General features: G+C 45.9%; 2 protein-coding genes, 1 long non-coding RNA gene and 4 other non-coding genes across 19 annotated transcripts in view; 3 read left to right on the top strand and 4 right to left on the bottom strand.

Annotated features, from left to right (window-relative positions):
- The window catches only part of LOC131761176 (flavin-containing monooxygenase 5), an 84,321-nt gene extending 70,767 nt beyond the window's left edge, over positions 1 to 13,554 (bottom strand). For 5 of the 13 annotated variants that reach the window (XM_067034626.1, XM_067034538.1, XM_067034532.1 and 2 more), the window contains exons 1-6: positions 13,536 to 13,554; positions 12,983 to 13,426; positions 12,763 to 12,845; positions 12,347 to 12,428; positions 11,940 to 12,001; positions 10,549 to 11,802 (exon numbers count right to left, since the gene is read on the bottom strand). The gene's annotated coding sequence lies outside the window, so the exon portion shown is untranslated. Of the gene's footprint in view, positions 1 to 764; positions 971 to 10,548; positions 11,803 to 11,939; positions 12,027 to 12,346; positions 12,429 to 12,762; positions 12,846 to 12,982; positions 13,427 to 13,535 lie in introns of all 13 variants that reach the window. The other 8 variants (XM_067034548.1, XM_067034561.1, XM_067034570.1 and 5 more) reach the window with 8 other exon arrangements.
- LOC131761225 (myomegalin-like) overlaps positions 1 to 24,898 on the bottom strand; it is a 237,054-nt gene that overhangs the window by 167,385 nt on the left and 44,771 nt on the right. The gene's annotated exons all lie outside the window — the stretch shown is intronic.
- Positions 13,528 to 13,691, top strand: LOC131746947 (U1 spliceosomal RNA). The gene has a single exon (XR_009332715.1). It is a non-coding gene; the product is annotated as a U1 spliceosomal RNA (small nuclear RNA).
- On the bottom strand, positions 15,803 to 15,876 carry TRNAN-GUU (transfer RNA asparagine (anticodon GUU)). Its single transcript has one exon. It is a non-coding gene; the product is annotated as a tRNA-Asn (tRNA).
- Positions 18,463 to 18,536, top strand: TRNAN-GUU (transfer RNA asparagine (anticodon GUU)). Its single transcript has one exon. It is a non-coding gene; the product is annotated as a tRNA-Asn (tRNA).
- On the bottom strand, positions 20,648 to 20,811 carry LOC131746903 (U1 spliceosomal RNA). The gene has a single exon (XR_009332700.1). It is a non-coding gene; the product is annotated as a U1 spliceosomal RNA (small nuclear RNA).
- Positions 20,947 to 23,257, top strand: LOC131761233 (uncharacterized). Its single transcript, XR_010840719.1, has 5 exons — positions 20,947 to 21,356; positions 21,494 to 21,576; positions 21,911 to 21,992; positions 22,338 to 22,399; positions 22,537 to 23,257. It is a non-coding gene; the product is annotated as an uncharacterized lncRNA (long non-coding RNA).

The raw sequence follows: 24,898 nt of genomic DNA, 5'->3' as shown, positions 1-24,898 counted from the left end.
AATTTACAACAAAGGAGCCCAAAATATACAAAGGGAAGAGAGAATCTCTTCAGTAAATGGTGCTGAGAAAACCGGGCAGTCACATGCAAAAGAATGAAACTGGACCCCTATCTTACACCATATACTAAAATTGATTCAAAATCGATTAACAACTTGAATAAGACCTAAAATCATAAATCTCCTAGAAGAAAACATAGGTGGTAAGGTCATTGACATCAGTCTCGGCAATGATTTTTTTTTTTTTTTTTTGATTTGGCACAAAAAACAAAGGCAACAAAAGCAAAAATAAATAAGTGTGACTACATGAAATTAAAAAGCTCTGTACAGGAAATCATCAACAAAATGAAAAGGAACCTATAGAGTAGGGGAAAGTTTTTGCAAGTCATATATCTGATGAGGGATTTATATCCAAAAAATATTTTAAAAACTCATACAACTCAATAGCAAAGAATGACAAACACTACAATTAAAGAGCAGGCTGAGAAACTGAATAGACAGTTTTCTAAAGAAGACATACAAATGGCTAAGTGGTTGATGCAAAAGTGATCAACGTCACTAATCATCAGGGAAATGCAAATCAAAACCACAATGAGATATCACCTCACATCTGTTAGAATGGCTACCATCAAGAAGACAAGAGATAACAAGTGTTGGAGAGTGTGGAGAACAGGGAACCCTTGTACACTGCTAGTGGGACTGTAAATTGGTACCGCCACTGTGGAAAACAATATGGAGGTTCCTCAAAAAATTAAAAATAAAATTACCATTTGGCCCAGTGATCCATTTCTGGTTATATTTCCAAATACAAAATATCAAAGAGGGGGCTTCCCTGGTGGTGCAGTGGTTGAGAATCCACCTGCCGATGCAGGGGACATGGGTTCGTGCCCCCGTCCGAGAAGATCCCACATGCCGCGGAGCGGCTGGGCCCGTGAGCCATGGCCGCTGAGCCTGTGCGTCCGGAGCCTGCGCTCTGCAATGGGAGAGGCCACAACAGTGAGAGGCCCGCGTACCACAAAAAAAAAAAAAAAAAAAAATCAAAGAGGAAAAAAAGGGAATCTTGACATTTGCAACACATGGATGGACTGTGAGGGCATTATGGTAAGTGAAATAAGCATGACAGAGAAAAACTAATACTGCATGTATCACTTATATGTGGAATCTTAAAAGAAAAAAAAAAAAGTCAAACTCAGAGAGTAGAAAAATGGATGCCAGGGATGGAGGCTGGGAGAAATAGAGAGAGGTTGGTAAATGGGTACAAACTTTCAGCTACAAGATGAATAAGGTCTGAAGATCTAATGTAAACATGGTGACTATAGTTGATAACGCTGTATTATATAATTGAAATTTGCTAAGAGAGTAGAACTTAAATGTTCTCACTAAAAGGAAGAAAAAAAGATAAATATGTGAGGTATTGGTTGTGTTAATTTGGAAGGAATCATTTCATAATGTATGCATGTATCAAATCACCACAATATACACTTAAAATATCATACAGTTTTACATATTAATGATACATCAATAAAGCCAAAATTTAAAAGAAAAAAGAATAAATGTTAGTCACCTAGAATAAGCTTAAATATATTAGCTGTCTCAATAGATGGGTGATGGGGAGTTAAATAGAATATACAATTATTTTTGTAGTCCTATATAGAGATAAGTAAATGTAACAAAGAAAAAAAAATCACTGACAAAAAATAGAACCAAAGGTAGATGGTAAATGTAGTAGGCTAAATAACTGGTGTTAACACTTACCCTTTACAGTATCCACATCCTCACACCTGGACTTTGGGTGGCTATATCACATGCTTGAATCAAAGGAATGTGGGTAGAAGTGATAGTCTGCCATTCTGAGCCTCAGTCTTGAGGCCTCAATTGTTTATAGTTGCCCACTTGCCCTGTGCTATCACCATGTGATTTTCCAATGAGTAGCTGTAATCCTGTTAGCCTGTACCTTAGTGGAACACATGTGAAGCAAAGCTATCCCTGGCTGACCTGCAGAACTTAGTGAGAAGCAGGGCTCCCTCAGCTAAAGCACAGGACTTGCAGATCCATGAGTGAAATAAATGCTTATTGCTGTAGAACACTTAGAGTGTGTGGTTGTTTGTTGTATATCAAAAATTAACTAATACAAACAATGAGAAAACAGCCATTTCATTTTAACAATTGATATAGTAGGTATGATGAAAATGAAATATCTAGCTCTCTCATAAACTTGATCCCAGAATCATAACATGGTTTGCACATACTTGGAAATAAGTCAACTAACATTTGGGTTGTCACCCAGCAAGAACTGCACAGGTGCCAAACAACACTGTATTAAATGGCAAACTACTTCCGTTTTATAATAAAATAATAATATATAGAAATCTGCTATGGAAATATTATTTGCCAAGGAAATACTAAGAGCAATAATCAGAATTGGCAAATGTTAATTTTAAACAAAATAAAATTCAAGAGAAAGCATCAAAGAAAATTACATCACATTGATAAAAGGTATAAGACAAATATAACTGTCATTAACTGTTTTGTACTTACAACTATAGTTTTAAATGGTTTCTCTTGCTATATCTATCTATCTAGATATATATCACAGATTTATGTGTCAATTATACTTCAATAAAGCCAAAATTTAAAAAAAGAAAAGAGAAACTTAAGTAACATGAAATAAGATTAACTATACCAAATTATAAATATAGCATAAATTGAGGTAATTTTCTCTGTATTAACATATTGAAGGGGGGAAAAAAAGGATGAGATTATCACCATAGATGCCACAAAAGTCTTTAACAAACTTCACTAATCATTCTGATTTTTTAAAATACTCAAATTAGGAATTGATGGATACAGCCTAAACATGATAAAATATATACACCTTATTCCTACAGCCAATATTTTACTAAATGGGAAAACACTAAAGCCATTTCTCATAAGGTCAAGAACCAAGAAAGATACCTATTATCTCCTCTACTATTTAACATTGTCCTGGAGGTTTTAGCCAATGTAACTAGAAAGAGAAAACAGAGACACAAGAATTGGAAAGATGATGTAAGACTATCTATGTTAAAAGGTGATATGAGAGTTTAACTAATCAATTATAAACTCAGGCAGTTAAAAAAATAAAAACCCTCAGTAAAGTAGCAATATATAAAATTTTAACATACAAATTCAACAGTCTTCATATATACAAATGATATATGATTAGAAAACATCAAGGAAGAAGAACACATTTAAAATTCCAACAAAAAAAACCCTATACACTGGAAACTACAAAACATTGATAAAGGAAATTGAATATGACTTAAAGAAATGGAAACATATCCCATGCTCTTGGATTAGAAGAACTAATACTGTAAAATGGCCATACTACCCAAAGCAATCTACAGATTTAATGCAATCCCTATCAAAATACCCATGACATTTTTTGCAGAATTAGAACAAATAATTCTAAAATTTATATGGAATCATAAAAGACCCAAAATTGCCAAAGCAATCCTGAGGAAAAAGAACAAAGCTAGAGGCATAACCCACGCAGACTTCAGACATACCACAAAGCTACAGTAATCAAAAGAGCATGGTTTTGGCACAAAAACAGACATATAAATCAATGGGACAGAACAGACAGCCCAGAAATAAACCCACACACCTACGGTCAATTAATCTTTGACAAAGGAGGCAAGAATATACAATGGGGAAATGACAATCTCTTCAGCATGTGATGTTGGGAAAGCTGGATAGCCTCATGTAAATCAATGAAGTTAGAATACACCCTCATGCAACACACAAAAATAAACTCAAAATGGCTTAAGGACTTATACATAAGACATGACACCATAACACTCTTAGAAAAGAACACATGCAAAACACTCTAGGGCATAAATTGTACCAAAGTTTTCTTAGGTCAGTCTACCAAGGCAATAGAAATAAAAGCAAATATAAAGAAGTGGGACCGGGGCTTCCCTGGTGGCACAGTGGTTGAGAGTCCGCCTGCCGATGCAGGGGACACAGGTTCGTGCCCCAGTCCAGGAAGATCCCACATGCCGCGGAGCAGCTGGGCCCGTGAGCCATGGCCGCTGAGCCTGCATGTCCGGAGCCTGTGCTCCGCAACGGGAGAGGCCACAACAGTGAGAGGCCTGTGTACCGCAAAAAAAAAAAAAAAAAAAAAAGAAGTGGGACCTAATCAAACTTAAAAACTTTTGCACAGCAAAGGAAACCATAAACAAAACAAAAGGATAACCTATGGACTGGGAGAAAATATTTGCAAACGATGTGACTGACAAGAGTTTAATTTCCAAAGTATACAAACAGCTCATACAACTCAATATCAAAAACAAACAATTCAATCAAAAAATGAGCAGAAGACCTAAATAGACATTTCTCCAAAGAAGACAACAGATGGCCAACAGGAACATGAAAAGATGCTCGACATCACTAAATTAGAGAAATGCAAATCAAAACCACAATGAATTATCTCCTCACACCAGTCAGAATAGCCATCATCAAAAAGTTTACAAATAATAAATGCTGGAGAGGATGTGGAGAAAAGAGAACCCCCCTACAGTGCTGGTGGGAATGTAACTTGATGCAGACACTATGGAAAACAGCATGGAGATTCCTTACAAACTAAAAATAGAGTTACCATATGATCCAGCAATCCCACTCCTGGGCATAGATCCAGAAAAGATGAAAATTCTAATTTGAAAAGATACACACACCCCACTGTTCACTGAGGCACTATTTACAATAGCCAATACATGGAAAAAAACCCAAGTGCCCATCAACAGATGAGTGGTTCAGGAAGATATAATATATATATCACACAATATAATATTACTCAGCCATAAAAAAGAATGAAATATTACCATTTGCAGGAATAGAGATGGACCTAGAGACTATCCTACTAAATGAAGTAAGTCAGACACAGAAAGACAAATATTTTATGATGTCACTTATATGTGGAAAAATATTTATACGTAAAAACTAATACAAATGAATCTATATACAAAAGAGAAGTGGAGGGGCTTCCCTGGTGGCGCAGTGGTTGAGAATCCGCCTGCGGATGCAGGGGACATGGGTTTGTGCCCTGGTCTGGGAAGATCCCACATGCCGCAGAGCAGCTGGGCCCGTGAGCCATGGCCGCTGAGCCCGCATGTCCAGAGCCTGTGCTCTGCAAAGGGAGAGGCCACAACAGTGAGAGGCCCGAGTACCACCAAAAATAATAATAATAAAAAGAGAAGTGGAGTTACAGACAGAAAACAAACTTATGGTTACTAAAGGGGAAAGGGAGAGGGGAGAGATAAATTAGGAGTATGGGATTAACATATAAAAACTACTATACATAAAGTAGATAAGCAACAAGGATTTATTGTATAGCACAGGGAACTATATCCAATATGCTGTAATAACCTATGATGGAAAATTATCTGAAAAAAAATATATATATATATAACTGAATCACTTTGCTCTACACCTGAAACTAACATAATATTGTAATCAACTATACTTTAATAAAAAATAAAATAAAATTGCAACAATAAAAATAAAATATTCAAGAATAAAGTCAACACGAAATGAGTAAAACCTATACAAGGAAGACTTTAAAATACCCCTGGGGACTTCCCTGGTGGTGCAGTGGTCAAGAATCTACCTGCCAATGCAGGGGACACAGGTTCAATCCCTGGTCCGAGAAGATCCCACATCCTGCAGAGCAAATAAGCTCGTGCACCACAGCTACTGAGCCTGCGCTCTAGAGCCTGTGAGCCACAACTACTGAGCTCACATGCCACAACTACTGAAGCATGTGTGCCTAGAGCCCATGCTCCGCAACAAGAGAAGCCACTGCAATGAGAAGCCCGCACACCGCAAAGAAGAGTAGCCCTCACTTACTGCAACTAGAGAAAGCCTGCGTGCAGCAACAAAGACCCAGTGCAGTCAAAAATAAATAAGTTAAATAAATAAATTTTAAAAACTCAGGGTAGATATGACAAAAAATGGACAAAAGATATGAGCAGACAATTAACCAGAATTTTATTATACTTCACTTATGATTAGTGAAACTCAAAACTCCGCTTATAAGTCATTTCTCACTTATGAGATTGGCAAAAATTCAAATGTTTGACAACAAGCTTTTTTAGAGAGATGTAATTAAATAGGCACTATTATTATATTGCTAGTGGGAATACAAATTCCCCTATAGGGGAATAGCTAACAAAACTACATATTCATTTACTCTTTGACCCATTAATCCCACTTATATAAATTTACCCTGAAGATCTATGTCTACTAAGAAAAGATAAATACACATAACCTATTTGAGCATTATTTTTAATTGCAAAATACTGAACCTACCTAAATATTCATACCTAGGATGTGGGCTGGAAAATTATGGCACAACCACACAATGGAGTAATATGCAGCTGTAAAATTTTTAAAAGCTGCTTCAACGAGTGAAGCAGAATGAGCTGAGGGGTTGCTGAACTGGAGCAACTGAGTTCTTTCCACACCCAAGACTGGGAAAGCTTATGGAAAGGAGGATAGAGAGGCTTCTTCATGGTAACTCCACTGGAACCAGACAACACCCTGCCTCACTGAGCCACAGGAACAGAGGCTCATGCTTTCTACTACTTGTGAATCCTCCATCACCTAAGGCAGACAAACACAAGCTAGTTTAAGGAGACAAGAGAGGGGCTTCCCTGGTGGCACAGTGGTTAAAAATCCGCCTGCCAATGCAAGGGACAAGGTCCCGAGCCCTAGTCCAGGAAGATCCCACATGCCACGGAGCAGATAAGCCTGTGCGCCACAACTACTGAGCCTGTGCTCTAGAGCCCGTGCGCCACAACTACTGAGCCTGTGTGACACAACTACTGAAGCCCACGCACCTAGAGGCCACGCTCTACAACAAAGAGAAGCCACCGCAATGAGAAGCCCACGCACCTCAACGAAGAAGCCCGCGCGTAACAACAAAGACCCAACGCAGCCATAAATAAATAAATAAATAAATCTGTGACTCTTTAAAAAAAAAACTGGACAAAATATAGAAAAAAGTTTTCAGACATTGGACAATAGGAAGCTCTGAACTGTGACCCCTGAAAGAAAACAAACAAGGTGAATCCTACCACACCTAAGCTTTCTTCTTGCAGACAGTTTCTGGAATATGGCGCAGGGTAGGAACAACAACAACAAAGTGTGGGAAAATTACTGAGTTAAAGAAAATAAACACAGTTCAAGAACTCTTGAATTTTTGCACAGAGTAACTGAGGAGGGAGACACACAGAGAAGAGTTACTGAAATATACATAATGTGCCCCATGAATCAATATCTGAATATAAATCTGTGTATGGTAGGGTAAACCTCCATGAGGCTGGGAAAGAACAGATTCCAGGCAAAGAACAGTGACTAGGAAGAAGACAAATAATTCCTAGAGATCATACTGTGCTGGAGATCATTACAGCCAGAGTGGAAAAATGGAGAAATCTCACTGAGTATCCAATAGAGACATCAAAAAGGCCATGCCTTAGAAGTGGGTCCAAGTCAGCCCTCAAGCAAAGACTACTAGAGACTTGCCCTGAATGAATTTTAAAACAAGCCTCAAAAGAATCATACTGAACACAAGTAACTTAACTTCTGGGGAAAATAAAGTTCAACAATCTTTAAAAACAAAATTAAGTAACCAACAATGTATAATTCACAATGTCCAGCTTCTAATAAAAAGTATTATACATAGGACAGGAAAATATGACCTATAACCAGGAGAAAAATCAGACAACAGAAACAAACTCAGAAATGAAAGAGATGATGGAGTTAGGCAAAAATATTAAAACATATACTATAATTATGCTTACATGTTCAAAAATGAAAAGAAATATGAGCATAAGGAGAGAAATGGAAGATATAAATGGAACTCCTCGAGATGACAAAATATCAGAAATAGAAATATTACTGGATATGATTAATAGCAGATTAGAGACTGCAGAAGAAATTTTCATTAAACTTGAAGACATAGAAAAAGAATTTATCCAAAATGAATCAAAGAGGAAAAAAAGACTTAAAAAAAGTTTAAGTGACTTGTGGGACGATGTTAAGTAATACAGTATATCCAAAATTGTTGTCTCAAAAAGAGATGAGAGACTGGGGTAGAAAAATATTTGAAGAAATAAAGGCTCAACAGTTTCTAACTTTTTGGAAAAGTTTAAACACACAGAATGAAGACTCTAAATGAACTCTTGAGCAAAATAAACCCAAAACTCCAATTACTATTCTCACTATAGAAAATGTTCTCTCCTTCCTGCAAAAGACCATGTCTGTGTGTGCATGTTTCATACTAAGCACTTCTTTTCCTGGGAAGTCACAAAAGCCAGAGGCTTCAGGCTCAGCTCAGTCATGTTTCCAGAGGTGGGTGGTCACTCCCAGGCCCCTTTCCTCCCAGGCCACAACAGTCACCAATTGGAGAAGCAAAGAGAGAAGGTGGAGAGAACAGAGCTACCCAGACCCAGCAACCCCAAACTCCCATAGCTATTCTCACTCTAGAAAACGTCCTTTCCTTCCTACAAAAGACAATGTCTGTATGCACGTTTCATACTAAGCACTTCTTTTCCTGGGAAATCACAAAAGCCATCCTTTTGCTCCACAGTGAATTGGAGAGTGAACTGGCCCCTGAAGAGGGAGTGGTAGGATCCTGCCACCTGGTGTGCAGTGGCTTTGAGCAGATATGACCACGGGAGGTGGTGGGAAGCTTTTCCTCGAACCTGGTGGCCCCAGTTGCTCCTCCAGACCTCAGCGCATCCCTTCAGCTCATCCTCCTGACAGGCTCTCAGCGTGCTCCTGGCTTCTGTCACCACTCAGCACTCTCTCCAGCCTCAGTTAGCCACCAGCAGGGCCTGATAATGGACTCTTACTTTGTTTGTGTTATTTTCATCTGCAGGTGAAATCCCTAAGGGCTCTGCCATGCACTCCAGTCCTGTGACCCTTGCCTTCCAGGAGCCATGCAAGAAGCGAAGCCACCAGAGGTCCTTAAAACTACAGGGAGGATGGGCCTGCCCCCCTTCTTCATTGCTCCCTGTCTGCTGAGGAGGATCAGGGCCCCACTCCTCCACACCTGTTGGAGGGTCTGGGAGGAGTCAGAGATGTGGCCTGGTGGGGCAGGGCGAAAGGCAGAGGGCGTCTCCTGCAGTTGAGGAATAACCAGCCAAGGTCCACCGGGCCCAGCACTAAGCAAAACGGGCGTAGTTGGTAGAGGACCTTGTGGCACTGCTTCTGAACGCCCCAGGGGCTTGGGAACCAGCAACAGCACATTTCTCGCCTCATCCTCCGAGGGTCAACTCAGGGGAAATAGGACCTGCTTCCTAGCAATGGAGCATGTGGTCCCCACGCTGGAGCTCCACGGCAGATCGAAAAGCTCAGGACTGAGCAGCGGTGCCCTGCAGGACAGTGTTGGCAGGGGCCCGATGACCTGACCCGGGGCCAGCGCAGCTGGGGTCACAGTCAGGCTGGGCGTCGGTCTACACTGCGACACCTGACTTCTTTGAATCCACGTGGTGAGAGCGGTGACTCCCAGATGCCGTCTCGTGCTTAGCCTAGACCTCCTATTTCTATTCTTTTATGATCTCCAAGCAGTGTACTGACCTCACTCTAAATATACTGCCCGATTTTGTCATCCTAACTTCTCTCTGGGACTTGGGGGCTACTGGCCACACCAAGCCTGTTGAAAGTCTTGTGTAAATGAACCAGTGATCATTTTTAAGTGACATGTGAGCGGCCCCCAGTTGTGCTAAAGCCTAGTCTGTGTCTTCACAGTGCTCTCGAAGGTGTGTACGTGTGAATAAATGTATGATATGTATTTATACATGCTGCTATAGCGATACGTTAAAGGCCAACATAACTGGTGGACAGGGTCAGTGAGAGGAAATGAAGCAATCTTTTCGGTGGCTGGTAAAGCAAAATGTGTGTTAAGAAATAAGTTTTTCTCCCCCTACTTGGTTTCTAATTTCTGCACTAGGCTGAGTGGGGACGAATTGGAAAGACAAACTGTCAGGAAGAGCTCACCTCACTGTCTAATGCTTGAAGTCTAAGTTTAAAAGAATGATTTGCCCTCTTGTCATTTTGTAACAATCCCCTTATCTAAAAATACTAAAGGGCAGTTTTTACATTTAGAGTGCCTCAGAATCAGCTGTGGAGATTACGGAAGCTCCTTCCTGGGCTCCAATCCCCAGAGGTTTCGTTGGTGTGAGGCCCTAGAGTCTGCGTTTTTCACGGAAACACAAACAACGTGTTTCTGATGCGGGTGGGCTGCGGATCCCAGTTGAAAACCTATTGTTCTATAACACTGATTCAAACGTATAAATAAGCTTGTTTTCCTTTAATTAAGAATCCTTCATTGACAAGTGGGTAAGTCACACCACAAATTGACATAAAGATCTCAAAGCATTCCTTGGGAAAAGTCGTTAGTTACCGTTCTTTTGCTTTCCAGAATTAAAACCAAGCACTTGCTCCACAATTATTTCCTAGTAACAGTTGAAAAATTAAAACAAACAGCAACATGAACAAAAAACTCACGGAGTTCCCTGGCGGTCCAGTGTTTAGACTGTGAGCTTCCACTGCAGGGGGCACGGGTTCGATCCGTGGTCGGGGAACTAAGATCCCGCAGGCCCCGCCGGCGTGGCCAAATAAATAAATAAATAAAATAAAGATTAAAAATAAAATAAAAAATAAAACAACTCAAACATTGTCACCACCACCGCCACCAATTACCAAAAGACCCATCAAAAGACTCAGGCCTGAGGTAGACACATGCCCCACTTCCGTAGTAGATGAAGTAACCTCGACTTCTGCTTTTACACTTGGTTGTTTTAAGTATTTTCCGTAAGTGGCTTTGGCTGTCACTACAGAGGAACTCACTGGCAGAATCAGCAGAATGGATGAAAAGTCAGCCGAACTATGAAGTATTACTTAAAGATAAAGCAGTAAAATTTGAGGACCTCTTGCCCTGTGGTGATGCAAGCATCCCAGCAATTCTTCCTTCCTCCCTGTGCTGCCAGGGCTGGAAGGTATTGATGATATAATCAGTAATCAATGGAGAACTCAAATAATGCTTTTAAGAACTTCATTTTATGGACGTTAACATTTATGAAAACAACAGCATATGCATCGTGTAAATCTCAGACCTGGTCAGGATTGAAACCGTGTATGAGGCCCCGTGTCCTTGTCTTTTGAAGGAAAGTGCTGACTCAACAGTTAATGATTAGGGAATGTGAAGGTGTAGAAACAAAGAACAGCTGTTGGGCTGGGGAACGGGCAACAATTTAGACTATAAATCTGCCACATGGCAGAATCACCGAGCTCCCAGTTCACTGAAGCTACAGATAAAGGCCTGACACACACTCCTAAGTGGTTTTACAGGGAGCAGACCCCCTCCAGATGGAAAGTGCTGCCCACAAGCACATAGACCCTGGACTGGTTGAAACCAGAAGGTTGTTGACGCTTGAAACTTCGACCTTGATGCCAGCCAATCCGAGAACTGTCCGCGAGCTGATCACGCCCTGCTCCTCGAACACTGTAAGACTCCTCACTATGGCCTCCAGGGTGGGTCACACAGTCTTGAAGGCATTAGCCCGCTGTGGCCCCCTCTGCCTGGCAAAGCAATAAAAGCTACTCCTTTCTACTTCACCCAAAACTCTGTCTCCGCATTTCTCTTCGGCACCGGTGAACAGAGGCCAAGTTTTGGCAACAGGATCCAGTCACAAATTACTTCGGGGGAAAATTCCTAAAAGCCATTCTTGTGTTTCACCCTTTGAAAAGTAGTTCTTCACCCTAAAAAAAAAAAAAAAAAAAAAGTTGCCAAAAATGTATCTTTGGAATGGAAGATTCTATGGTATTTAACTTTCCATGAATTATATTCTTTCCCTCTACGTGTTAGAACCCATTCTTAAAAAGCAAATGAAATCAACCTGTGTCACCACCACTGTCTTCCAATTTGCTGTAATTCCAGTGAGAACCATGTTGGGTACACCTGTGCAGGAAATAGGGCGAGAGTCCTTTAGGGAAAAAAACGGAAAAGGGAAAAAGATACCTAATGTAATGCTTTAAACATGTACCAATATCTCTTGACCTGTCAACCTAGGACAGACAGACAACCTGCAGATTTGTATAGGGGTCATTATGTCCCCCATCTTACTACTGCTAAGGTGAATGTGCTAGACACTTATTGAATTGGTGTTCTATGTCTGCTGTAATAAGTGACCATGAGTTTAGTGGCTTAAAAGAACACACATTTATTATATTACAGTTCTGTATGTTAGGAGTCCAACAAAGGTCTCACTGGACTAAAATCAAGAGGTCAATAGGGCTGCCTTACCTTCTGGAGGCTCTAGGGGATAATCTGTTTCCTTGCCTTTTCTAGAGATCTTTTTCAGAGATTCTCTGAGATATTACTATCCCTGGAATAAAGCATATTTCAGATGAAATGAGCTAGAGTTTATTTCTGATGGCTGCAGAGAGAGAAAGGAGGGGAACGGGGGAAAGCAGGGGGAGGAAAGGAAGCTTCTTCCTGGAAGTTAGCTGGGTGCTGAGTTCCTTTGTTGTCGGCTCCAAGACTCTCCGGAGGAGTCAGCTTCCCCCTTAAGCCAAAGGCACCCTCAAGGATCAAGTTACTCCGCTCCTTGCTCTCTGGTCTGAAAACACAAGTTGGCTGCCTTCTTCAGCCTCCCCTCGCCCCGCCCTCAGGTCTAACCCAGTCTCACCCAGGAGGAGAAAACAAACGAACAAACCAACCTCGCTCTTCAAGCAAACAGGTCATCTTCCTATCCCTTTTTCTGGTCATCAGCTTCTTTTTCAGAATCGTCATTTCTTGTATTCTGTATGGTGGGGAAAGGAAAAACATGGTCCCTGGGATACCACGAGATTGAAGTAGGAAGGACGTGCACAGAAAATACACCGAGTAGCACTCTGAGATGTAACCCTGAATGTATATGTCTACACACAAGACACATACATAAATATATACTTGTATCCATTGTCTTACAACTTCTTTATTTCTTGCAAACATTTTGGATCAGCATAACACACGATCCCAGAATTCCTTTCCCCGGCGTGTAACGCAGGACGAACGGTAAGAATTCGAGGAGGCTGGCAAAATCCGCCGTTATCTCAGATAAAGGGTAAGAAGCGTGTTATCTCGGCTTGGTGGGCTCCCGAAGTGGGCGGACACGATGACGTCACTTCCCCCTTCAGCGGCCAGCCCGCCCATTGGTCATCTCGGCAGGGCGGGGACAGGGCAGGGGTTGGAGGAGAGGAGCCGCCTTAGAGGTCAGGAATGGGGCTTGGCTTATGTAAATCTTGCAGCGTCTGGGTACAATTGCCGGCGAACCCCTTCCCGGCCTGTGGAAGTTTTCCAGAGAAGTTGCTTGGATTTTATGAGCAGAGTCGTTTGGAGGGGCTGCGAGGCGTGGAAGAGGAGGGGGTGCGGAGGGTGGGTGGGGAGCGTGTGTGTACAGTGTAGGAGTCTGAGGCTGTACGGGGGGGCGGGGAAAGCGGCTCATACTTACCTGGCAGGGGAGATACCATGATCATGAAGGTGGTTTTCCCAGGGTGAGGCTTACTCATTGCACTTCGAGTGTGCTGACCTCTGCGATTTCTCCAAATCGGAGAAACTCGACTGCGTAATTTGTGGTAGTGGGGGACTGCGTGCGCGCTCTCCCCTGACAAAAAGCGTGCAAAGAACAGAGCAAAGGGTATCGATCGGGCGCCCCGCATCTACGGAGAAAGTTAGCTCAACACGATGGTCAGTTTTCTAGTTTCTGCGTTGGCTTGGTATTCTGTTGCTTTTCCGGCCGCGGGGGTATCGTCGCGTCACCGCGGCGTTGCGTGTAACGGTGCGCGTTAGCGAAGCTTCTATGTTGTTGGGTGTTTTTTTTTTTTTTTTTTTTTTTTTTTTTCTCGGAGCGCTCAGTAGTACCAACCAACACTCTGCGCGAGCGTCGACGGTGTGCGTTGCAACGCACGTACGCATTCGACTGTAGCTGGTAGGTACGTTGCAAGGTTCTTTCAAAGATCGCCGTAGATTGCTTTCTAGTTTTCAACTTTCGAGCTGGGGTGTCACCCCGCACCCGAGCGCGGGCACTTCGTTTGTTCTCCTACCTGAAACAACAGTGACAGTACCAGGCGAGGGACGTGTAAGAAAGCTTTCCCCGGCGCCTGGCCGTCGGGACCTCCCCGGTAATGCAATGGGTAAGAAATCCGCCTGCCAATGCAAGGAACACGGGTTCGAGCTCCGGTCGGCGAACCATCCCACACGCTACAGGGCAAGTGAGCCCTCGTGCGGCAGCCCCTGCCGCCTCAGCGTCTGGAGCTGGCGCTCCGCAACGAGCCGCGTCACTGCTCCCGCTTTCCGCAACCAAGAAGAAGCCCGGGCGCAGCAACGGCGCCACAATGCACCCAAACATGAATAGATTCAATTTACTTTAAAAAAAAAAAAAAAAAAATAGGGCGGAGACGAGCCCTCGGATGAAGGAAGGCAGTGAGGGGTGGTCCCTGAAGGAGAGGAAGCAATGGCTCCCATTTATACTGCCTGCCTGGAGAGTTTTCCAAGCAAAGCACACGAGGGCAAACGGAGTGGACCTTGTTGAGCTGAGAGTCGAAGGAGGACGAACGAGCTACTTTCCGCAGGACAGACTCCCCGGGAGGAGACAGCTACTGAAAGTAAATCAGCGAGGAATGCAGCAGCGCCCCCCTCCACCGTGCAGCACAGTCCTGACCCGTGCAGCTCTGGGAGGAAACTCCCCGAGGGCGGGGAAAATTTTTGACAGAATCAGTGACTCGCACAGAGTGCTCCTCCCAAGCGGACGGACTATATATAGAAGGAAAAAGAAAACAACCGCAACATCGTAATTCAGGAGGGCATGGGGTAGAGTACTCAAGAATGTCTTGCCTCAGTAGCGGAAGCCAGTTAGCCCAGACTGAGCGCTGCTCGGAACCACTCCGCAAATCATAAAAGCAAGACCGGAAACGATCAAACTGCAAGTAATTTCAGTGCGTCCATGAACAAAGTTCAGCATTTACAGGAACACACAACTCTCCAGGAAGACACCATTCACAATGCCTGGCGTTCCATCAGAGATTCTGAGGTATCCAAAGAGCCAGGGGAAATGACCCCCTCCATAAGGCAGAGAGAGACACATCATCGGCCATTTGCAAATGACCCCGAGCTGACACAGATGTTAGAATCACCAGAGAAGGACATTAAAACATTTATTCCAACTTGTACTCCGTAACGTCAAAGTTAAATGTACACACGGGGAACATTTTAAAAAGACCCACTCTAATAACGTAAAGAGGTGAAAACTACAATGTCTGAAAGGAAATGTACTGCAAGGGATTAACAGCGAGCAATTCGAAAACGCAGAAGAAAGAATTTTGAATAGGAATTGCATTGACTCGGCAGATCACTTTGAGTAGAAAGCGACAGTCCCAAATGAAAGGGCAGAGGCGTCCTGAGATGGGGCGGTGAATACTCCGCGCAGGTGGTGCCATGGAGCTTGATTTCTGACGTCGCAGCTGGAGTAAGGGATTGCCGCCACCTGTGTGCGTGTGCCTTCATCCTCTGGCAGTTGTCCTGGAACGTACAAGGCAGATGACTTAGTGAGAGCAGCCCTCCAGGTGGTGCAGAGAGACCGGGGCACCAGGTAAAAACCGGGAGCAGGCCGAGATCAGCTGGGTGGAGATTCCGGGGGAGGGGCGCTGGGGAGGAACTGAAAGGGCAGACGCATAAAAGCGACAGCTGAGGCCTCGCTCATCAGATTCTAGGCCGAAAGTTCGTCCCTGGGTGGGCTCGAACCACCAACCTTTCGGTTAACAGCCGAACGCGCTAACCGATTGCGCCACAGAGACGAGCCGTTGCGAAGCTTTCTTGTAACATCCTGGAATCAGGATGTATTCGCCGTCCCTTCCAACCCCAGCGGAAAAGAGACTCAGATGTCTCTATCCCGTGCAACCTCGCCGGCGCCAGAGACACTGAGTCTCGTGGACCGTGGACACCGAGCCCCAGTGAGCTGGGGGCTCCGACGAAACGAGGCCAGGCCCACGACCGTCCTCGCCTGCTCCTGGCCGCCTCGAAAGCGGCCCCTCTACACGAGATGACTGCCGCCTCTCTCGGGCTCAAGTCCTCCAGTTCCCACTCGTGATCGGCCTCACCCGTCGCGTTCACCGCAAGTCCCCCTCCAGGCCCGGGTGGTCGTACGGGGGGAGGAGAGCAACCGACTGTGTCCCCGCCGTTCTGCCCGCTCTGGGCGCCTCCAGAGAAGGGCTCCACGAGGCACGACCGGGAGTTTGCTCACCAGGCAGCCCCTCGCCCGGAGCAGGGCCTGGCATCCAGCAGGCGACCAATAAATGCCTCGCGGAGGATGCATTCCGCCGCCGGGGCCCGGGGTGGTGGGTAGACCGAGAATTCTTATGCCACCTGTAAGGTTTTAGTCCTCGAGGAACCTAGATTTTTCAGATCAGCTGTTCTTCAAAACCTTTCTTCTAGCAGCTGATTTAGAACCAGATAAAAGTCCTAGAAACACCAGGAGGGCACCACCCCGACCGGCTCTGAACTCCCCACCCAAGGCGGTGCTGCCGCCTCGGCCTGCGGGCACAGGTGTCGGGTCTGAGAGGCGTGAAGGAGGAAAGCTGCAAAGGACAAAGACGGCTGAGCTAGGCAATCTGGGAATATGAGGGATAAAGAGAAAGAGATCCGTAGAGGCTGTCTTTCCATTGCCTTAGGTATTCTTTAATCACCTGCAGCTATGTTTTGTAGTTTTCAGTCTAGAAGTCTTTCACCTCCTTGGATAAGTTAATTCGTAGATATTTTATTCGTTTTGGGTGCTATCGTAAATTGAATTGTTTTCTTAATTTATTTTTCAGATTGTTCGCTGCTAGTGTCTAGAAACACAACTGATTTTTGTCTATGTTGTACCCTGCCATTATACAGAATTCGTTTGTTGACTCTGGTAGTTTTGTGTGGGTTATTGAGGATTTTTCTTTGTATAAGAGCACGCCATTCGCAAAGACAACGACAGGAGAGGTTCCCTGTTTTGGGTCGCTGCAGCCCCCGAGTCTTGGATCAGAATGCATAGCCTAGGCCAGGGAAATCGAAATCGGCGGGAGCGTCTTTGCAAGCCAAGCTCCAACCGGCAGGAACACAGTGACCCCTCCAGGCCCATGCAGGGCCTGCGCTAGGCCCTAGTGTTTTCCGGGACGTGTGAGGCCCGAAAGGGGCAGATTCCGATCAACCCAGCCAAATGCTCCCAGACAGAAGAGAAGGTTGTTCTTGGAGCCGCAGGCGCTCTCCTCAGGGCGGGCGGCACCGGGAGCGTCAGCGAGGGCGCAGCTGGAGGGAATGCTGACTCCAGGCCTTTGCGGTCTCGGGCCGTCCTCAGAACGTGGAGTCCTCCGGTGAGGTGTGCGCCTCGCCACCTCGGCCGCCTGCTCTGTGGCCAGTAGGGGGCAAGGCACCACGTCCAAAAGGTAGAACCATACGGTGTTAGCGGGGGTGATCAAGCACGGGAAGCCCGTTTTCTGTTAGGATTCGAATTCAGACCCAAGCAGGCAGGCTCCCATCACCGCACCAATCACACCACGACCGCTGTTCTCCACCGGGGAGCTACGGAGCTGTGGTCGGATCCACGTTAGCCCAGCCGTCTTTGTCCTTTGCAGCTTTCCTCCTTCACGCCTCTCAGACCCGACATCTGTGCCCGCAGGCCGAGGCGGCAGCACCGCCTTGGGTGGGGAGTTCAGAGCCGGTCGGGGTGGTGCCCTCCTGGTGTTTCTAGGACTTTTATCTGGTTCTAAATCAGCTGCTAGAAGAAAGGTTTTGAAGAACAGCTGATCTGAAAAATCTAGGTTCCTCGAGGACTAAAACCTTACAGGTGGCATAAGAATTCTCGGTCTACCCACCACCCCGGGCCCCGGCGGCGGAATGCATCCTCCGCGAGGCATTTATTGATCGCCTGCTGGATGCCAGGCCCTGCTCCGGGCGAGGGGCTGCCTGGTGAGCAAACTCCCGGTCGTGCCTCGTGGAGCCCTTCTCTGGAGGCGACCAGAGGGGGCAGAACGGCGGGGACACAGTCGGTTGCTCTCCTCCCCTCGTACGACCACCCGGGCCTGGAGGGGGACTTGCGGTGAACGCGACGGGTGAGGGCGATCACGAGTGGGAACTGGAGGACTTGAGCCCGAGAGAGGCGGCAGTCATCTCGTGTAGAGGGGCCGCTTTCGAGGCGGCCAGGAGCAGGCGAGGACGGTCGTGGGCCTGGCCTCGTTTCGTCGGAGCCCCCAGCTCACTGGGGCTCGGTGTCCACGGTCCACGAGACTCAGTGTCTCTGGCGCCGGCGAGGTTGCACGGGATAGAGACATCTGAGTCTCTTTTCCGCTGGGGTTGGAAGGGACGGCGAATACATCCTGATTCCAGGATGTTACAAGAAAGCTTCGCAACGGCTCGTCTCTGTGGCGCAATCGGTTAGCGCGTTCGGCTGTTAACCGAAAGGTTGGTGGTTCGAGCCCACCCAGGGACGAACTTTCGGCCTAGAATCTGATGAGCGAGGCCTCAGCTGTCGCTTTTATGCGTCTGCCCTTTCAGTTCCTCCCCAGCGCCCCTCCCCCGGAATCTCCACCCAGCTGATCTCGGCCTGCTCCCGGTTTTTACCTGGTGCCCCGGTCTCTCTGCACCACCTGGAGGGCTGCTCTCACTAAGTCATCTGCCTTGTACGTTCCAGGACAACTGCCAGAGGATGAAGGCACACGCACACAGGTGGCGGCAATCCCTTACTCCAGCTGCGACGTCAGAAATCAAGCTCCATGGCACCACCTGCGCGGAGTATTCACCGCCCCATCTCAGGACGCCTCTGCCCTTTCATTTGGGACTGTCGCTTTCTACTCAAAGTGATCTGCCGAGTCAATGCAATTCCTATTCAAAATTCTTTCTTCTGCGTTTTCGAATTGCTCGCTGTTAATCCCTTGCAGTACATTTCCTTTCAGACATTGTAGTTTTCACCTCTTTACGTTATTAGAGTGGGTCTTTTTAAAATGTTCCCCGTGTGTACATTTAACTTTGACGTTACGGAGTACAAGTTGGAATAAATGTTTTAATGTCCTTCTCTGGTGATTCTAACATCTGTGTCAGCTCGGGGTCATTTGCAAATGGCCGATGATGTGTCTCTCTCTGCCTTATGGAGGGGGTCATTTCCCCTGGCTCTTTGGATACCTCAGAATCTCTGATGGAACGCCAGGCATTGTGAATGGTGTCTTCCTGGAGAGTTGTGTGTTCCTGTAAATGCTGAACTTTGTTCATGGACGCACTGAAATTACTTGCAGTTTGATCGTTTCCGGTCTTGCTTTTATGATTTGCGGAGTGGTTCCGAGCAGCGCTCAGTCTGGGCTAACTGGCTTCCGCTACTGAGGCAAGACATTCTTGAGTACTCTACCCCATGCCCTCCTGAATTACGATGTTGCGGTTGTTTTCTTTTTCCTTCTATATATAGTCCGTCCGCTTGGGAGGAGCACTCTGTGCGAGTCACTGATTCTGTCAAAAATTTTCCCCGCCCTCGGGGAGTTTCCTCCCAGAGCTGCACGGGTCAGGACTGTGCTGCACGGTGGAGGGGGGCGCTGCTGCATTCCTCGCTGATTTACTTTCAGTAGCTGTCTCCTCCCGGGGAGTCTGTCCTGCGGAAAGTAGCTCGTTCGTCCTCCTTCGACTCTCAGCTCAACAAGGTCCACTCCGTTTGCCCTCGTGTGCTTTGCTTGGAAAACTCTCCAGGCAGGCAGTATAAATGGGAGCCATTGCTTCCTCTCCTTCAGGGACCACCCCTCACTGCCTTCCTTCATCCGAGGGCTCGTCTCCGCCCTATTTTTTTTTTTTTTTTTTTAAAGTAAATTGAATCTATTCATGTTTGGGTGCATTGTGGCGCCGTTGCTGCGCCCGGGCTTCTTCTTGGTTGCGGAAAGCGGGAGCAGTGACGCGGCTCGTTGCGGAGCGCCAGCTCCAGACGCTGAGGCGGCAGGGGCTGCCGCACGAGGGCTCACTTGCCCTGTAGCGTGTGGGATGGTTCGCCGACCGGAGCTCGAACCCGTGTTCCTTGCATTGGCAGGCGGATTTCTTACCCATTGCATTACCGGGGAGGTCCCGACGGCCAGGCGCCGGGGAAAGCTTTCTTACACGTCCCTCGCCTGGTACTGTCACTGTTGTTTCAGGTAGGAGAACAAACGAAGTGCCCGCGCTCGGGTGCGGGGTGACACCCCAGCTCGAAAGTTGAAAACTAGAAAGCAATCTACGGCGATCTTTGAAAGAACCTTGCAACGTACCTACCAGCTACAGTCGAATGCGTACGTGCGTTGCAACGCACACCGTCGACGCTCGCGCAGAGTGTTGGTTGGTACTACTGAGCGCTCCGAGAAAAAAAAAAAAAAAAAAAAAAAAAAAAACACCCAACAACATAGAAGCTTCGCTAACGCGCACCGTTACACGCAACGCCGCGGTGACGCGACGATACCCCCGCGGCCGGAAAAGCAACAGAATACCAAGCCAACGCAGAAACTAGAAAACTGACCATCGTGTTGAGCTAACTTTCTCCGTAGATGCGGGGCGCCCGATCGATACCCTTTGCTCTGTTCTTTGCACGCTTTTTGTCAGGGGAGAGCGCGCACGCAGTCCCCCACTACCACAAATTACGCAGTCGAGTTTCTCCGATTTGGAGAAATCGCAGAGGTCAGCACACTCGAAGTGCAATGAGTAAGCCTCACCCTGGGAAAACCACCTTCATGATCATGGTATCTCCCCTGCCAGGTAAGTATGAGCCGCTTTCCCCGCCCCCCCGTACAGCCTCAGACTCCTACACTGTACACACACGCTCCCCACCCACCCTCCGCACCCCCTCCTCTTCCACGCCTCGCAGCCCCTCCAAACGACTCTGCTCATAAAATCCAAGCAACTTCTCTGGAAAACTTCCACAGGCCGGGAAGGGGTTCGCCGGCAATTGTACCCAGACGCTGCAAGATTTACATAAGCCAAGCCCCATTCCTGACCTCTAAGGCGGCTCCTCTCCTCCAACCCCTGCCCTGTCCCCGCCCTGCCGAGATGACCAATGGGCGGGCTGGCCGCTGAAGGGGGAAGTGACGTCATCGTGTCCGCCCACTTCGGGAGCCCACCAAGCCGAGATAACACGCTTCTTACCCTTTATCTGAGATAACGGCGGATTTTGCCAGCCTCCTCGAATTCTTACCGTTCGTCCTGCGTTACACGCCGGGGAAAGGAATTCTGGGATCGTGTGTTATGCTGATCCAAAATGTTTGCAAGAAATAAAGAAGTTGTAAGACAATGGATACAAGTATATATTTATGTATGTGTCTTGTGTGTAGACATATACATTCAGGGTTACATCTCAGAGTGCTACTCGGTGTATTTTCTGTGCACGTCCTTCCTACTTCAATCTCGTGGTATCCCAGGGACCATGTTTTTCCTTTCCCCACCATACAGAATACAAGAAATGACGATTCTGAAAAAGAAGCTGATGACCAGAAAAAGGGATAGGAAGATGACCTGTTTGCTTGAAGAGCGAGGTTGGTTTGTTCGTTTGTTTTCTCCTCCTGGGTGAGACTGGGTTAGACCTGAGGGCGGGGCGAGGGGAGGCTGAAGAAGGCAGCCAACTTGTGTTTTCAGACCAGAGAGCAAGGAGCGGAGTAACTTGATCCTTGAGGGTGCCTTTGGCTTAAGGGGGAAGCTGACTCCTCCGGAGAGTCTTGGAGCCGACAACAAAGGAACTCAGCACCCAGCTAACTTCCAGGAAGAAGCTTCCTTTCCTCCCCCTGCTTTCCCCCGTTCCCCTCCTTTCTCTCTCTGCAGCCATCAGAAATAAACTCTAGCTCATTTCATCTGAAATATGCTTTATTCCAGGGATAGTAATATCTCAGAGAATCTCTGAAAAAGATCTCTAGAAAAGGCAAGGAAACAGATTATCCCCTAGAGCCTCCAGAAGGTAAGGCAGCCCTATTGACCTCTTGATTTTAGTCCAGTGAGACCTTTGTTGGACTCCTAACATACAGAACTGTAATATAATAAATGTGTGTTCTTTTAAGCCACTAAACTCATGGTCACTTATTACAGCAGACATAGAACACCAATTCAATAAGTGTCTAGCACATTCACCTTAGCAGTAGTAAGATGGGGGACATAATGACCCCTATACAAATCTGCAGGTTGTCTGTCTGTCCTAGGTTGACAGGTCAAGAGATATTGGTACATGTTTAAAGCATTACATTAGGTATCTTTTTCCCTTTTCCGTTTTTTTCCCTAAAGGACTCTCGCCCTATTTCCTGCACAGGTGTACCCAACATGGTTCTCACTGGAATTACAGCAAATTGGAAGACAGTGGTGGTGACACAGGTTGATTTCATTTGCTTTTTAAGAATGGGTTCTAACACGTAGAGGGAAAGAATATAATTCATGGAAAGTTAAATACCATAGAATCTTCCATTCCAAAGATACATTTTTGGCAACTTTTTTTTTTTTTTTTTTTTTAGGGTGAAGAACTACTTTTCAAAGGGTGAAACACAAGAATGGCTTTTAGGAATTTTCCCCCGAAGTAATTTGTGACTGGATCCTGTTGCCAAAACTTGGCCTCTGTTCACCGGTGCCGAAGAGAAATGCGGAGACAGAGTTTTGGGTGAAGTAGAAAGGAGTAGCTTTTATTGCTTTGCCAGGCAGAGGGGGCCACAGCGGGCTAATGCCTTCAAGACTGTGTGACCCACCCTGGAGGCCATAGTGAGGAGTCTTACAGTGTTCGAGGAGCAGGGCGTGATCAGCTCGCGGACAGTTCTCGGATTGGCTGGCATCAAGGTCGAAGTTTCAAGCGTCAACAACCTTCTGGTTTCAACCAGTCCAGGGTCTATGTGCTTGTGGGCAGCACTTTCCATCTGGAGGGGGTCTGCTCCCTGTAAAACCACTTAGGAGTGTGTGTCAGGCCTTTATCTGTAGCTTCAGTGAACTGGGAGCTCGGTGATTCTGCCATGTGGCAGATTTATAGTCTAAATTGTTGCCCGTTCCCCAGCCCAACAGCTGTTCTTTGTTTCTACACCTTCACATTCCCTAATCATTAACTGTTGAGTCAGCACTTTCCTTCAAAAGACAAGGACACGGGGCCTCATACACGGTTTCAATCCTGACCAGGTCTGAGATTTACACGATGCATATGCTGTTGTTTTCATAAATGTTAACGTCCATAAAATGAAGTTCTTAAAAGCATTATTTGAGTTCTCCATTGATTACTGATTATATCATCAATACCTTCCAGCCCTGGCAGCACAGGGAGGAAGGAAGAATTGCTGGGATGCTTGCATCACCACAGGGCAAGAGGTCCTCAAATTTTACTGCTTTATCTTTAAGTAATACTTCATAGTTCGGCTGACTTTTCATCCATTCTGCTGATTCTGCCAGTGAGTTCCTCTGTAGTGACAGCCAAAGCCACTTACGGAAAATACTTAAAACAACCAAGTGTAAAAGCAGAAGTCGAGGTTACTTCATCTACTACGGAAGTGGGGCATGTGTCTACCTCAGGCCTGAGTCTTTTGATGGGTCTTTTGGTAATTGGTGGCGGTGGTGGTGACAATGTTTGAGTTGTTTTATTTTTTATTTTATTTTTAATCTTTATTTTATTTATTTATTTATTTGGCCACGCCGGCGGGGCCTGCGGGATCTTAGTTCCCCGACCACGGATCGAACCCGTGCCCCCTGCAGTGGAAGCTCACAGTCTAAACACTGGACCGCCAGGGAACTCCGTGAGTTTTTTGTTCATGTTGCTGTTTGTTTTAATTTTTCAACTGTTACTAGGAAATAATTGTGGAGCAAGTGCTTGGTTTTAATTCTGGAAAGCAAAAGAACGGTAACTAACGACTTTTCCCAAGGAATGCTTTGAGATCTTTATGTCAATTTGTGGTGTGACTTACCCACTTGTCAATGAAGGATTCTTAATTAAAGGAAAACAAGCTTATTTATACGTTTGAATCAGTGTTATAGAACAATAGGTTTTCAACTGGGATCCGCAGCCCACCCGCATCAGAAACACGTTGTTTGTGTTTCCGTGAAAAACGCAGACTCTAGGGCCTCACACCAACGAAACCTCTGGGGATTGGAGCCCAGGAAGGAGCTTCCGTAATCTCCACAGCTGATTCTGAGGCACTCTAAATGTAAAAACTGCCCTTTAGTATTTTTAGATAAGGGGATTGTTACAAAATGACAAGAGGGCAAATCATTCTTTTAAACTTAGACTTCAAGCATTAGACAGTGAGGTGAGCTCTTCCTGACAGTTTGTCTTTCCAATTCGTCCCCACTCAGCCTAGTGCAGAAATTAGAAACCAAGTAGGGGGAGAAAAACTTATTTCTTAACACACATTTTGCTTTACCAGCCACCGAAAAGATTGCTTCATTTCCTCTCACTGACCCTGTCCACCAGTTATGTTGGCCTTTAACGTATCGCTATAGCAGCATGTATAAATACATATCATACATTTATTCACACGTACACACCTTCGAGAGCACTGTGAAGACACAGACTAGGCTTTAGCACAACTGGGGGCCGCTCACATGTCACTTAAAAATGATCACTGGTTCATTTACACAAGACTTTCAACAGGCTTGGTGTGGCCAGTAGCCCCCAAGTCCCAGAGAGAAGTTAGGATGACAAAATCGGGCAGTATATTTAGAGTGAGGTCAGTACACTGCTTGGAGATCATAAAAGAATAGAAATAGGAGGTCTAGGCTAAGCACGAGACGGCATCTGGGAGTCACCGCTCTCACCACGTGGATTCAAAGAAGTCAGGTGTCGCAGTGTAGACCGACGCCCAGCCTGACTGTGACCCCAGCTGCGCTGGCCCCGGGTCAGGTCAT

Source organism: Kogia breviceps, chromosome 1, assembly GCF_026419965.1.
Source record: "Kogia breviceps isolate mKogBre1 chromosome 1, mKogBre1 haplotype 1, whole genome shotgun sequence".
Lineage (NCBI taxonomy): Eukaryota > Metazoa > Chordata > Mammalia > Artiodactyla > Physeteridae > Kogia > Kogia breviceps.
The sequence above is the reverse complement of the archived record's forward strand: the minus strand, read 5'-3'. Positions and strand labels throughout refer to the sequence as shown.